The following is a 15,505-nucleotide window of genomic DNA, read 5'->3' on the forward strand; positions in this document are numbered from 1 at the left end:
TTCAAGGTCCCAGGCGTGCGACTTCAGGCACGTCTCAAGACGCCGTCGTCTGGTTGGTCAGATCCCGCCCGGGCTGCGGTAGGCCGCACTGTGATAGGCCCGATGCGGATAAAGCAAGACGATGTACATCCGCCCTTTCTTCAAGCTGGTCTGTGCTGAAGCTGTCTGGTGCTGGTAAAGCTTTGGGCTGCTGCCCATGGATTGCAACTGGAGCAGCTCGTTGAGCATCACGTAGGAGTTTGTGCGTGCTCTGGAGAACTGCAGGGCAGAGCCCCGGGCCCTAAAGGCTGCCACCTCCTGCGCTTATTGCAAGAGGCAGCATTGCGGCTGCCGCCAATGTGCAGGAGGCACTATAATGCCACAACACCGTGACAGGGCCAGGACAATATCCCATGGGGAGTGAACACCCCACAAACGGGTTCTTCAGAGCGGGGAGCGTGTCCTGCGCCTTGCACAGAGCTGAGCATATTGTCAACTCGTAGCAAGTTAAAGTAGCAAGCACCACTTTGTGGGTCATTCACACAAGGTCATCAAATCGTTGCATATGGAGGGTGACACCTACAGATGTATCTCTGCAACATCCTCATTGCTGAGTCTAGAGAGCAAAGGAGGTCCCTGCTAAGGGGACTGCAAAGGGAGATGAATCTAGAGGCGAAAGAATAAAGGTGGAGAGTGGGGCACAGAGAAGAAACGAGAAAGCACTGCAGGTTTGAAAAACAAGGGAAATCAAGCCAAGTCAGAAAAAAAAATCAAGTCCATCTAAATGGAAACCTAAAGAATGAGGATTTTTAAAAGGAAATGGAGGAAGTGAGGGGCAGGGAGAGAGACAGTATATTTTATTTAGCTTTTGAATTTGTGATGGGTTGGCTGTTTTTAAAACAAACACATTCTCTCTCTCTCTCTCTCTCTCTCTTTTTAAATGTCCTCAGCCGCCATTATCCCCTCTTTTGATTCCACTTCATGTTTTTGAAAGGCTAATGGGGATGTTCTCAAGTCTGAAAATAAAATTGGAACAATCCTGCAAATATCAAAGCCAGGTTGATGTGGTGATTTATAGTATTATTTATTACAGTAGAATCCTGATTTACTGAACCTTCATAATTGAAGCCTTCTTTCTGAACTACAAATGTGTTGGCCATTAAGCAAGGAGTTTGAGACAGGAATATGGTAAATTATAAGCGGCCAAGCTTCAGTTCTGCGGAACACCTAACTTCTATAGTGTTGGAGTTAAATACCTGCAGATCTTAAGAGTTCCACAGAAGTTTAACTTCAGCACACTTGAGTTTAGGCACCTGGCTGTAAATTGGAAGGCTGATGAATGAGGCCTGTAAACTCAAATTTTTCTGAACCCCTAGTTACCCAAACCAATTTGGTGGAGCCCAAGCAGTTAGGAAAACAATCGGGATTCTACTGTACTTACATGGCATCATAAATGCACGTAGTGCTTTAGATGCAAATAAAATTCAGATTTCTGAATATTTTACAATGTAGATTATACATAACATCAGGAAATGACAAGCAAAGGGAAGTGAAGAGGGTATAGGAGGACAAGAGCTGTAACAGTGTAAGATAATGAGATGTACTTAATGCTACATGTGCATCTTTTTAGTTCCTCTTTCGATTTTTTTAAATAAATTAAGTACATTTAAGTTGTAGATATTTTCTAAATAAAGGTCAGGTTGAAAGTAGATACTGAGCAGGGGACCAGAGTCAGGGCTTTGGGGTTCTAATCCTGCCTCAGAGACTGATTCACTGTGTGATCTTGGACAATTCACTAATAGGCCTTATCCCACAAACACTCCATATATAGAATTTTTATTGATGTCAACAGGAATTCTGCACTCAGAGGGGTTAATGGATTGGACTGTTAATGTCTCTGTGCCTCAGTTTCCCCATATATAAAATAAGTCTAATAATATCCAGCACTTGGGGTTGTTTGGAGACTGAACCGAATAATGTTTTTAAAGCATTTTGAGATTATTGGATGAACGGCATTATGGAAATACAATATTATTATTATAAGGATGGTCTGAAGAGCAGGAACCCACAGGAATTAAACCCACCTGTAATTTCTGAAGGATTAAGAAAGACATTCAAAGAAAGGGCACTTCATTCCTACCTATTCCTGAATTGGGATAGAGAAGGAAAACTGAATAGAAAATACCTAATCAAGAATCATTGTCAACTGAGATTAAAAGAAAATCATGCCAATTGTTTAGAGTACTTGAAAACCCACAGAACACAGACCTGTTCTGCAATGGGATACACTGATTTATTTGTGGCTTAGCTTTAAAACTATTTCCTGATTTTTATCTTTATTTTGTAAAAATACTATAATATTCTAGAATAGTGGTCTCAAATTTTATGGCTTATAATAGTGGTTTTAGATGATTGCTCTAGAACATTGCAATATTTATATAGGGGTATAGAACAGGATGGCTAAGCAAGTTACTGTAACTTTCCAAATTAGCTGCTAAAACTATTTACAAAATGCTTTTTCTTTTCTTTTTGTTATTGACTCACTTCATACAGGCCTGCAGCGCCATTGTGGTAGGGAAGATGTGCATGTAATAGGAATTAGTGGTAATTGTTTCATTATTGCAAGCCGATATGCACAGTCTGAAAATATTGTATTCATGCTCCTAGTGCCTTTGGTGTAGGGATACACTATCTCCTCTTGGGATGATAACATATGTGCTGATAGAGCTACAGCTCAATTTGCAGTAAGCTTCCGCCTTCTGAATGGTTTGCAATAGGCGACAGTTCCAAGGGAACTATTTGACCTCTCTGCATGTGCCTTTCAGTCAGCCCCAGTCAGAATGTGCTGCTGCTGGTAGTGCTGAAATGAGAATTTGAGTGGGAGCACTTTAAAGCAGGTACTGTATGCAAAATGTCCTTTCCTTTTCTCTTTTACTGTGTCTGGAGCTCTGTAGCAAGGCATTGAAGAGGTTTTTAATCAAATGTTTGATTGTGTAGCATGTATAAGCAATAAGGCAAAATAATTTAAAATAACTTAAAACTGGTAGAGGGGAATTCTTACATTAAAAAAATAATTAATTGCTCTGGCTAATTTTTTCTATATGTTTTATGTCAGATGTTAGAAAATGACAATATTTTGAAGTTTGTATGATGATGAGAGAAATTAAATGAAAAAGTGATTGGAAAGGGGTTACTTAAAAAAAATATACACGAGTTGACTAATACCATCTAAGGGTGATGGTGGGCAGCACTTGGAATATTCATTTCATCTGGGCAACACTGATTACAGGGTGTTGTGTTTTTTTCCCAATTATATTTAACTTAATGTATATTTATATAGAAGGTACATATACATATTACATGCTCCATATTAGATGTGTATTCTGCTTTTTCATGGCTTTACTAAAAAACAGAATCTGCTTTGTTTTTCTCATGAAAGGAAATTGAACTGACTATTCCAAGCTGTACTGAAAGTGACAGACGATTAAACTGGGTAAAAGGAGGAAAGCAGAGGCCCTTTTGTACTAAAGAAAGGGAGATGGCACACTCTAGCTATACCCAATTCCCTTTTACAGGTTCTTCCAGAGTTATAAATAGCTCCTTTAGGGGCTAGCCAACTCTTGTTTCATTGTTTTGTTTCCTAACGTCAGCAATGGCTAACTCTTATTGTGCATTCTGGGTCCCAGGTATAGCAATACTGGCCACAAGGTTCTCATTTTTACAGCAATCATGTCCTTTCTTCTCTTTGTGACCATAGAAACACACGTAGTAAGGCAGAGAATCTGCCTTTATTACATTCTTCCCAGCTCTCACGGCTTCATTGCAAGGCTCCTGATTTATTTATTTATTTTCTGATTTAGAGGCCTGTCTGAGTTTTGTTTTCTGGCCTGTTAAATTCAGAACAATCCTGTTTATTGCAGGTGATGTTTAAACTGCTTTACAAGCACTCTTGACATCTGTAACTGTTACATTTGAGGAGCATAATCTTGGCAGATTGGCTGCTCTGTCTGGTTCACAAGTACCAACATTTGTTTACTACACTTGGATGGACCCATTAAAAAAACAGACTGTGGTAATGACTTAGATTTCCTAAGGGAGAGAGTAGTCTAATGGTTAGAACAATGAACTAGAAGTCAGGAATTTTGGATTCTATTGCCAGTTTGGACACTGACTTAGTGTAAGACATTGGGCAAGTCCCTTAACCTTTCTTTGCTTCAATTTCCCATTTGTAGAATAATAATACTTGCAGGGACAATATCAGGTTAAATCTCTCTCTCTCACACACACACACACACACTCTCTCTCTCTCTCTCTCTCTCTCTCCGCCCTTATATGTGTTACTACTAATTTAGATTATTAAAAACTGAAAGAATTTTAAACATCTCATTTGTAGGTCATCAATTGTGCAATCTGTTTATTACTTTGCTTTTCTCCGCATGGACAGTGGAAACAGACTAGTCACTTTCTTTTTTCTGTCTAGCAGTTTCCATTGTCTGGTTCTCTTGCATTAGCATAATCCTGCAATGCATAGGCTGCAGATACTGCAGGGGAATGTTTAAATCCAGACCCCAAAATCTGTTTGAATTTAATTTAAAAAAAATCATGGTAATATCTTTATTAATATTAGGTTTTGTAAAATGTTATTTGTACAAAAACTAAGCTTGGGGCCTAAATTACTCAATGGTGACCTTTCATTAATTATTGTTTTTTAAAATTCAGGGGGCTACAGAAGGGCAACATATTGGTGCTACATAACGCGTGTGTTCTATTATAAAAACAGCATCCCCAAGTTTGCACATGGCCTCATCCTGAGAGACACGGAGAACATACAATTTACATAGATTTCAGTGGGAAATAGGGGTACTTAGTGACTCTCGGAACTAGGCTGAAAGTGTACGGGAAATACGCAGTATTTTCTATGGCGTGAGGGATATTTGATGAGACACCTGCAGCTCTGGACAATTTTTAAAAAGTAGATTCTCATTTAAGGACCAAATGAGCCATTAATAGAAGGGCTTCAGATTGGGACATGTAGGCTGTAAGAGCTTGATTTTCATGCTGATGCTAGCTCAGGGATTGAAGTGGGAGGGAAGAGGCAAAAAAGATGATGTTCTTGCAACAAGAATCTCTGCTATCTCATTCCCAGCATTCCCTATTTGCTGTGCCTACATTCCCAGCATTCCCATATTTGCCTCACCCAGTTTATTTCTTCTTCTCCTGTAGACACAGAGGTATAAGGCGGGTCACAGCTTCTCCTATAGCTGCCAGAATAATGTTATGGCATGAAACTTTTAGCTTACTAGAAAAATTATCTGGGGTATATCAAAGGATTATCCACACCCACTCTACATTCTGCACAGCAGTTTGCCTGAATCATTTTCTTGGGAAAAATACATCTTTCTTCTTCAGTTTCTTCAAAGAGTTTATTACATGCAAATCCTGGTTATCAGAAACCAGTCTATATATGATTTGGATGATCTGATATATGGAAATATGCTCCCCAAACTCAGAATGTCGTTTAAAAAAAAGTTGTTTTGAAATCTGGAAGTGTCTTCTGAGCCAGATAATTGGCATTTACATGTATTTTATAATTTGTATAGCACCAGGTGCTTTTAAGAGACTCCACTCTAGCTGACTCAAGGCCACAGTCTCTGCTTTAAGGACCCTTACCCATTAAGCCACTCACGCTACAATTTCTGTGGGTGACAGGTTCTGACTTGTGAGGAGACTGGCAGCAATATTATGGATGAGGGTGAAGATTATAGAAAGGAGATTTTTGGAGGGCTCTAGCAGAGGAGTAAAGTGCTTCCCTCCTCTGTCTGTGGGAGGACATTTTATAGATTAAAACACTTGTGAGATAGATATTACCCCCATTTTACAGATGAGATGAGGAAACTAAAGCAGAAAATTCAAGTGACTTACCCAGGGCCACAGAGGGTATGTCTGCACTGCAATTAAACACCCTCAATTAGCCCATGTCAGCTAACTCAGGCTCACGGGGCTCAGGCTATAGAGCTATTGAATGCAGTGTAGATATTTGGGCTCGGTTTGGAGCTTGGGCTCTGGGGCCCTTCCCCCTCATGGAGTCCAGGCTCCAGCTCAAGCCCAAATGTTTATGCTGCAATTAAACAACCTTGTAGCCCAAGCCCAACTCAGCTGACACAGGCCAACCATGGCTGATTAACTGCAGTATAGAGAGAGAATTTAGTGGTGGAGCTGGATTAGAAATCACAAGTTCCTGGCAGCCATTCCTGTGTTTAGCTTCATAAGACCTCTCCATATCTCCAGATATGAAATATACATACTTCTCAACTAACATATACTTCATTCTATAGGAAGATCCAAGATGATGCAGAGCTTAGTTCCCCATACCTACTGAGATTTAATATGTTGCCACACAATAAGAGCAGTAATTTTAAACATATAAACCACAGAAGCCCAAGGTAGAAAAGACTATTAAGATAATCCAAACCATTCCCCTTCCAAAGTAGAATATAGTCCCCTGATGAAGGTTGCATCAGATATTGAACTATTCCTGTACTTTAAATACACATCAATGGTAGAAGATTAAAAACTACTTTTCATCAGCCATTTTCTTCCTCCTCTCTCTAATTGCAGTCTAGGTAGAAAACTAAATTTTGCTCTCATCTCCCATTCTTGTAACTTTCTTTAGGGAAGTTTTCATTGAGCCCATATGGTGCAGAACAGAATTAATCAATTAATATGATTAATATGATATGATTGCTCTCTTTAAATATATCAGAGGAATAAATACCAGGGAGGGAGAGGAATTATTCCAGCTCAGTACTAATGTGGACACGAGAACGAATGGATATAAACTGGCCGTGGGGAAGTTTAGGCTTGAAATTAGACGAAGGTTTCTGACCGTCAGAGGGGTGAAATATTGGAACAGCTTTCCGAGGGAAACGGTGGGGGCGAAGGACCTGTCTGGTTTTAAGATTAAGCTAGATAAGTTTATGGAGGGAATGGTTTAATGGGATAACATGATTTTAGTCAAAGGAACAGCGTGCCATCGCTGGTAAATAGTATAATGGCCAATGAGGGTCTGGCTGGAGAATCTTGCCAACATGCTCGGGGTTCTACTGATCGCCATATTTGGGGTCGGGAAGGAATTTTCCTCCAGGGTAGATTGGCAGAGGCCCTGGAGGTTTTTCGCCTTCCTCCGCAGCATGGGGCAGGGATCGCTAGCTGGAGGATTCTCTGCTAATTGAAGTCTCTAAACCACAGGATTTGGGGACTTCAACAGCAGAGTCAAGGGAAAGGGGTAGGGACGGCTTTGTGGCCTGCATCATGCGGGAGGTCAGACTAGATGATCATAATGGTCCCTTCTGACCTTAAAGTCTATGAGTCTATAATTTAACAGTTCTGTGGGCCACTGAGTTCCTGTCTATGTTATGACTGAAACAATCTAGTTTAGGGTTTCAACAAGTTTTATTTTACATAAACCATGTCAGAAAGCCATGCTATAGACAGCTTAGAGGGGGAAGTCTAGTTGGCTAGCAATTCTCAGGGGAAATCGCTGCACTGGCCAAGTAAACTACGCTAGCACCCTTTCATCTTTGATATAATCTGTGGCTAAAGGACCCTGGAAGATGCTGGAGGTACTCTGTCGAGAGATCAGAAGCCTTCAAGACAATTCAGCTGTGACATAAATGGTGATGTGAGTTACATGTCAATGTAAGTTGCAAAGCAGTGTAATTTGCATGTTAGCATTTAGGAGGAGAGTGGTGTGCAAAAACAAGTGTAACTTGTACCAGCTTGGTATCCTATGGAGGCCAAATACAGCCCCTGACATAAGCATGTAAAGTTCCATTGTAATCACTGAGATTTCTAACTGCTTACATCAAGTCTGAATTTGGCTCCAGGAGCATTGAGTATGGTCTGGGCATAGTTAAAGTGCAAGAGTACAAATACAGATGCAGGTGCACATGTGGGGTGCTGTTTTATGATACATGCCCGTTAGCTGCTTTTCTTGTTACAACTCCTTTAATTACCTAGGCCCTCATTTTGAAAATCTGCTGAATGCCAAGTCAATGCATTCACCACTTACACACTTTTTCTGATGGACTTACTTGCAGTCACATCAGTTACTTGTGAGCATCCCCATTGACTTGTTATATTCATAATTGTAATTAATGGAATGATTGGGCTGCAGATGTGTAACTTGCACCACTGCTTCTGACAGTGCTGATTTTGGCCCAGAGATTTCCCTGCTTCACCTGTTTATTCCTTGCTATATCCCTATCCTCTCCTGGGTAGTATTAAAGCAAGTAATGGTAACCCTCACCATAACTAAGGCAGAAAAACACTTTTTGTTATATTCACACTTGTCCTGAACATTTGTCCTTTGGGATGTAGTATTCAGTGTACGGGCTCTGCCTAAAGTTGTTGGTTTTTTGTTTTGTTTTTTGAAAGCTTGATTAAAATCCCTTCAGCTGTTTTCAAGTTACATGTGTGTGTGGGGAGGGGAGGGGGGGAAGAATTCCAACAGTAAAAAGTATTTTAACCACCATTTCATTTTAAAATGTGGTTATAGTAAAAAATGGCTGAGGCTTGAAACTGGTATGGATGTAGGGCTCATTGAGGACTGGTGCCTTTGCCGAGATAAGGAAAAATGTGTTCAAAATTTAAAAAGCAACAAGCAACTAAAAATCATTTTTGAGCATAGTCTTTCAATATTTGTGAAGACAGTTGTAGCAGCGCTAAATGTAGAGGCAACAGGAAGGAACTGTAGGGCAACCACTCAAAGTTTTGTCCTAGAACTACAGTAAATGGCAATAGAATAAATGTTCTATCTCCCAGAGTTCTTCCCAGTTAAATCTGTCTTTGATTATTGCTGATAGTTCCTACCACCTATAGCCAATAGCCTGCTTCCCATAATTATTTGTATTAGAGTAGCACCTAGAGGCCCCAACTAAAATCAGTTGCACAGGAACTATACAAACATGAGATAGTCCCTGCCTTCAAGAGCTTACAATTTAAATAGACAAGACAAAGAATGGGAGGAGAAACAGATGTACAGAGCAGTGAAGTGACTTGCCCAAGTTCACAAAACATGTCACTGGCAGAGATAGGAGTAGAATCCAGCTCTCTTACTCCCAAGTCCAATGCCCTATCCAGACAGAGCAAGTTTTTCCCTAACTACTTCTCATTTTACAGTGCCAGTTTGCAGACAGCTGATCTTGCTCCAGACAATGCTAGTGATCTCCTTTTCCATCTTACCAAGCAGCAAGAATCAGGGTTCCACATTCAACCTTAAATGACTTTTCCAGGTCAGTTTTGTGTATTTATCTGGCTGCAGCCCTGCTACTCTACTTGGTGATCTGACAGCCCCAATGGGATGTTGCTTCTTGCAACATCACCACTGCAAGATTCTACAACCATAACCTTGTTAATTATTTTTTTGCTGATAATGCATGAGGTAGAACACACTCTAGCTTCCTCTTTCAGAGATGTATCAGTTCCATAGGTCTAAAGGCCTATGTTTGGTAGTAGAGGGAACAGACATATCCGTTCCTTAGGTCTAAAAGTCTAGGGTTGTCATTAGATGGAACAGATAGGAGTAAAAGACACACAGACAGCAAATATGTGGGTTATTAATTTTTTTTTTTAAGAAGCACATTTATATTTCTGACTACACCTCCCTTTAATTCCAATGCTTTCCCCACCACTGTGGCAGACAAAGACTCCCAGCTGCTGCCTTATTTGAGGCTGAGGCCTCTGGGCTCCAATTCAAGCTATGCCACTTTTGAGCTAGCTTCTAACACTGGCTTGGAAGTTTAATGAGTCGCTCTCTCTCAGCAAGATGGAGTAACAGGCCATTTTCCCACTAATTTAAAACAAAACAAAGAAAGCGGGTCTAGAATATCTTGCTAGTTAGTTGTAGCCAGTCACATTAGCATTCCACAGAAGTAGTATGTTTAGTGTGCTCAGCAGCACTGATGTAGTGGCAAAACTCAGGAGCATGAACTGTACATCTTCTGTAGTACGCTATGGAGATACTTTCTGAGGGACCGGGTAAATTAAGAAAGGCCCTAGGCTAAATTCATGAATTTACTGCAACTCTAGAGAAAGTTAACCTTTGAATGACGTGCAGCATGAGTTCCAACTTCTAGTACTTTAGGAAAAGTTGCATCCCAGTCCTCCCTACATCCAGAATCATTACATTATATAGTAGTGAACCTGGCAGCTCTGGGTCTAAAAGCATAAGCCTCTATCGCTGGAGAGAAAGGACCACTTCAAAGGCAGAAGCAGACTCAAAAACCACAATCTGTGGTCTAGGCCTACAGAGGGACAAAGCCACACTGTGTTAGGTTGGGTTACAATTGTGTCTTCTGAAATCCTGAAGTGTAGTAGTAACCAATAGGTAGGGTCCTACCAAATTCACGGCCATAAAAAACGCATCACGGACCATGAAATCTGTCCCCTCCCCCCCCGTGAAATCTGATATTTTGTGTGCTTTTACCCTATACTATACAGATTTCACAGGGGAGACCAGCATTTCTCAAATTGGAGGTCCTGACCCAAAGGGGAGTTGCAGGGGGGTCACAAGGTTATTTTAGGGGGATCATGGTATTGCCACCTTACTTCTGTGCTGCCTTCAGAGCTGGGCGGCCGGAGAGTGGTGGCTGTTGGCCAGGCGCCCAGCTCTGAAGGCAGTGCCCCACAAGCAGCAGCACAGAAGTCAGAGCGGCAATACCATACCATGCTTGCTTCTGCGCTGCTGCTGGTGGCAGCTCTGCCTTCAAAGCTGGGCTCCCGGCCAGCAGCCACCGCTCTCCAGCCGCTCAGCTCTGAAGACAACACTGCCGCCTGCAGCAGTGCAGAAGTAAAGATAGGAGTACCACAACCCTCCCTACAATAACCTTGCGACACCCCCCCCCCCCACACACACACACACTCCTTTTGGGGTCAGGACCCCTATAATGACAACACCCTGAAATTTCAAATGTTAATAACTGAAATAATGAAATTTACAATTTTTAAAACCCTATGTTTGTGAAATTGACCAAAATGAACCATGAATTTGGTAGGGCCCTAGCAATAGGTCTCATATATTAACAGACTTAGGACAAACACATTGTGTCAAAAGAACACTAATGCTATCTTTATGACTTGTGTCTACAGTAACAATGTATCAACATATCACCTATGCTACCATTATACCGTATGTCATCAGTAACAATGTTGACCTTGCTCAGTAACATTGTGTCAACATTCCAAATAGTAATTTTAAGCCTGAAATAACTGTTTATACAAAAATATGTTTCACCTTTCAACAAACATTCTTCCAATCTATTCATAGCAAAGAATCACACATTTAATTTTATACCCCCGACTGTTCTAGGACATTTTAAAAAGGGATCCAAAGGAAATGTCAGACATTAGACAAATTTTACTCAGATGGCAGTTCTTAAAATAGTCATAACTAATTGAGATTACACTTTATCATGACAAACTACCATAGACTATTCAAGCAATTCATAAACTACAATAAAATTCTGAAAACTGATCCTTTAGACACAGTCACAGACTCTCCTTTTTACTCATTAAGGTTGGGCCAAGATTTCCATTTTAACTGTAGCAGCACTCTCTCTCTTCCCCACTGTAGTTACAAGAGAATACTAAACTACCTAAAGCCAAAACAAAAAACACCACCATCCATTGACTAGTATGTATACTGTTAGTACCTACTCAGTTACAGTATAGGATAAACAAATACCAAAGCAATTCCTTTATCAACAGCACCTTCCTTACAATCCTCTGACTTCCTACTAACTCTTCTTACTACAGGTTTGCCCTCTTATAAGACCCCCCCCCCAGGCCTTTTTGGAGCAAAGGCAAGCAGCTGCACCCCTAAAGCAACCATTTTACAACTGACAGCTGTTGGCTATATCTACCTCTTTTTCCAGCTAGTTAATACCTGCTATATTTTTTTCCTTTTCTATAACTGATATGGCATCTTGTCACAAGATTCCCAAATTGCCACTTTGAGATCACACATGAAACCAGAGACTTTATAGTGTGCTCTAGTGCCTAATGTTGGGGACTGAGAACTAGGGCTCTTGGATTCTATTCCCTGATTGTGGCACTGACTCATTATATGATCTTGGATGTCACTTAACCTCTAGGACTGCTTTATATGTAAAATGCGGGATAATAATTGCAACAACATTTGGAATACCCTCAACCTCCATAACATTCATTCCACTCACCTCTCCAGTTCAGCGTTTGAATAATTCCCAATTAAAAGCCTGTGTGTGGTAGGGGGAAGGTGTGAGTCCAACCTAGACCAAGAGGAAATTAAAGCCCTTGAAGGATAGTGTTGTTCTGAGGGGGGAATTGTCTTTCCATTGATTTAAGGCACAAACCTTCATCTCCAAATAATCCCAGAATTTGTCTCCAACTGCTCAAACATTTAGAATTGACACATTAGCAGACTGGATCTTTGCAGAAGCACAACTGAGGAGGAAAACATCCATGATCCATTTTAGGAGGCATATTTTGATATGCTAGCCTACTCTTTCATGTATGGATCTGTAATCTTTCCAGTATATTCACAGGGAGACCAACAGACCTACAGGTGTAAAAAGGCCAATGCTGTCCAGCCTCATTGTAAACTCAGAATATATGACTTTCTGTGATACATAATCATTAAAAATACAAATTAAAACATTCAATATCTATTCCAACACTGGAGAGGGACTTGAATGAAAAACTTGCACCCAGGGCACCCTGACATTTGGGTAAACCTAGGTCTGAATGCTGCAGCATGGGCTCATCTCTAGTTAATACCATGTATGCCACACCTAGAACCCACATTCACAGACCTGGAATCCTGAAAAAAAGTCCTCTCTATTTGGTCTCTAGTTAATAACTACCTCCAAAAACTGATTGATAAGGACTTGAGGGCTGCCTCCGTGCACCAGGACCATGGGAGTAGGAGTACAGCTGTAGAAAAGCTTCTGTTTTTAAAAGGAGCCTTCTCATTTGACAGCAAGAGAAAAACTAACTCTTCTAAAAAGGGTTGGCTTTGTCAAGGACTCCAAGCCAGACTTTTACCTAGGCAACTGCTTCAAGGTATACTGTAATTAATTTTTTTAAAATTATATTACCCCCCCAAAAAAGCAAGCAGAGAGAGAAAGAATTCTGCCCTCTTGTGCATATGCATCATGAAGCACTCTTTAATTTCATGATCACATTCAATTTTTCCATGAGACCCCTGCTTCACTAAATGCACAAGATGGATGGTACTCACTGAATGGATAGCTATACAATGTTTCTTTTTGTCCTCATAATTCAATGTGTTGCTCATATCTTATTTACTACACACCATCCCACCTCTGCTGTGAATATGATATTATTAATGTTCTCATTGGCTTTTCTATAGTTTCTAAATGCTTCACCAACTGTAATGAATTTATCTCCACAACTCCACTGTGAGAGAAATATTACCCCCATTTTATAGATATGGAACTGAGGCACAGAGGGATTAAGGCCAACATTTGCAAAAGTCCCCACTAATGCTGTATGCCCCATTTGAAACAGCTAGAGCCTTATTATTCAGAGTACTTAGCATTTTTGTGGTGTTTTATAATAAACATTCATTGTTCAAAACATTGTACGGACATTAACTATTAAATCTTCAGAACACCCCTGGAAGATGTGTGGATAAATATTATTAATCCCCTTTACAGAGGGGGACACTAGGACAGAAGGGTGAGGTGACTTGACCACACCAGTCTCTGAATCACACCCCTGGTTTCTTCTGCTTCACCAAATAAAATTCAGGCTCCTTATCCTCTACAGCTCTGACCCCCTCTACCTGCCAGGTTGTCTCTTCCCAACTTGTATCCTCCCCACGCTTCTGCCAAGGACACCGGTTTTATTCACCAGTTTGTCAGCTTCTCATGGGAAGTCTCTGTGCCTTTTTCCAGGCTGCCCCTTCTGCCTGGAGAGTGCTGCCACTGCCCTCTGTAGGGCCCCTGCTTTTTCCCCCCTCCTTCAAATCTCTCCTCACAACCCATTTCTGCTGTGATGCCTGTGAGAAATCTACCAGTAGATGATGGCTGAGATGAGGGTCAGATAGGGAGAACTGGCATTTAATCTGTAATAAAAATGCAAATACATATCTCTATTAAACCTGTCTGACTGTATCCCTCTCGCCACCCTTCGTGGGCCACTTGTCTTGAGCCTGTCAGCTCCTCAGGATAGGGACCAACTGTGTCTGTACCATGTCCAGCACAATAAGGCCCTGCCTTATTGGAGACTCTATAGCCTACTGCACTGGGTCGGGCAAGGTCTTGCGCAGGCGTACTGGTATCAGCAGCGTCAGTAACGCAGCCGATGTTGCGCTTGCGCACTGACATGTACCGCGCTAGTACCACACACCTCAAGGCTAGCAGAGCTAGACCAGCAAAGCAGCGCGCATGCGGGCTTGTGGACAAGTGCCCTCCCGCCGCGGGTGGCGAGCCAGGCTGCGCATGCGTTGTGGCCCTGACAGCGCTAGACCCTCCCGGTGCTGGGGGCAGTCTCGCGAGAGCTCCTGGGAGGGCTGTAGCGGAAGCTGGAGGGGCGCTCGGGCGAAGCTGGGATCGGCGGGGCCGCTCGGAGCGGAGCCCCAGCGCCACACGGTGAGTGGGACGGGGAGGCCCTGCCGGGGGGCGCCGGCACGCGGGGCTCGGACGGGCCCCGTGGCGCCGCTTTCAGAGCCACCCGCCTGGCCGTGGACTCCGGATCGGGGGCAGAGGCGTTTCCCAGGGCCTCCGCCCCCCGACCGGGTGTGGGAGGTCAAGGCCCCGGCCCCCAGGGACCCTGCTGCTGCCCCGTGCCCCCCAGGGACCCTGCCGCTGCCCCCCGGCTCCTAGGGCCGTTGCCTCACGCATATGACCGCCCTGTCACTGGTCCCCTGAAACCCTTAGCGTTTTGGGAACCGGACACTTCTTCTCCAGGAGTTGACCCATTCCCAGTGCCGTGCCCGGCGGGGGCAGGGGGGAGGCTGACATCATAGGGCCATGCCTCTGGGCATTTCCGCCGTGGCTCACCTCCTTAGTCCCAGAGCTGCGGGCCTTATGCCTCTGCAGCTCCTGTCATTTCTTAATTGCAGCTAGAAGCTTCTCATTGGAGCAGGGATTTAATTGAAAGCAGCAAGGTTGGTCCAACCCAAGTAATAGATGCAAATACTGTCCTGGGTTTTTTTTTTTTCATCTCCTAGTTCCAGGTGAATTACCGGAAAGATGAACCCTACTGCCAGTTCAGTACTCTTCTGAGGGTGGAACTGGTTTGAGAGGGAAATCATGGGCCAGTTTCCCTATAGCAATTTGTAGGCTTGCTAAGTGTTGTAGTTTGCCTTATCTTATGTTGGGTGCATGGGCCCATTTTTGATATTCAGTTGGGACTCAATGTGATTTCAGGCCAGTTCTGATGATAAAATGTTATGGGAAGGTTTTTGGTCTGGAAGGTGTGAATGTTTACCACTTCTGATAGAGTCCATAAACTCCTGCTT

General features: G+C 42.4%; 1 protein-coding gene across 2 annotated transcripts in view; it reads left to right on the forward strand.

Moving 5' to 3' along the window:
* Positions 1 to 2,780: 2,780 nt before the first annotated feature.
* GRB2 (growth factor receptor bound protein 2) overlaps positions 2,781 to 15,505 on the forward strand; it is an 83,597-nt gene continuing 70,872 nt past the window's right edge. The window contains exon 1 of one of the 2 annotated variants that reach the window (XM_008163918.4): positions 2,781 to 2,876. The gene's annotated coding sequence lies outside the window, so the exon portion shown is untranslated. Of the gene's footprint in view, positions 2,877 to 14,382; positions 14,634 to 15,505 lie in introns of those variants that run through there. The other variant, XM_005297479.5, reaches the window with a different exon arrangement.

The sequence above is a fragment of the Chrysemys picta genome, chromosome 12, assembly GCF_011386835.1.
Source record: "Chrysemys picta bellii isolate R12L10 chromosome 12, ASM1138683v2, whole genome shotgun sequence".
In the NCBI taxonomy this organism is placed as follows: Eukaryota; Metazoa; Chordata; order Testudines; family Emydidae; genus Chrysemys; species Chrysemys picta.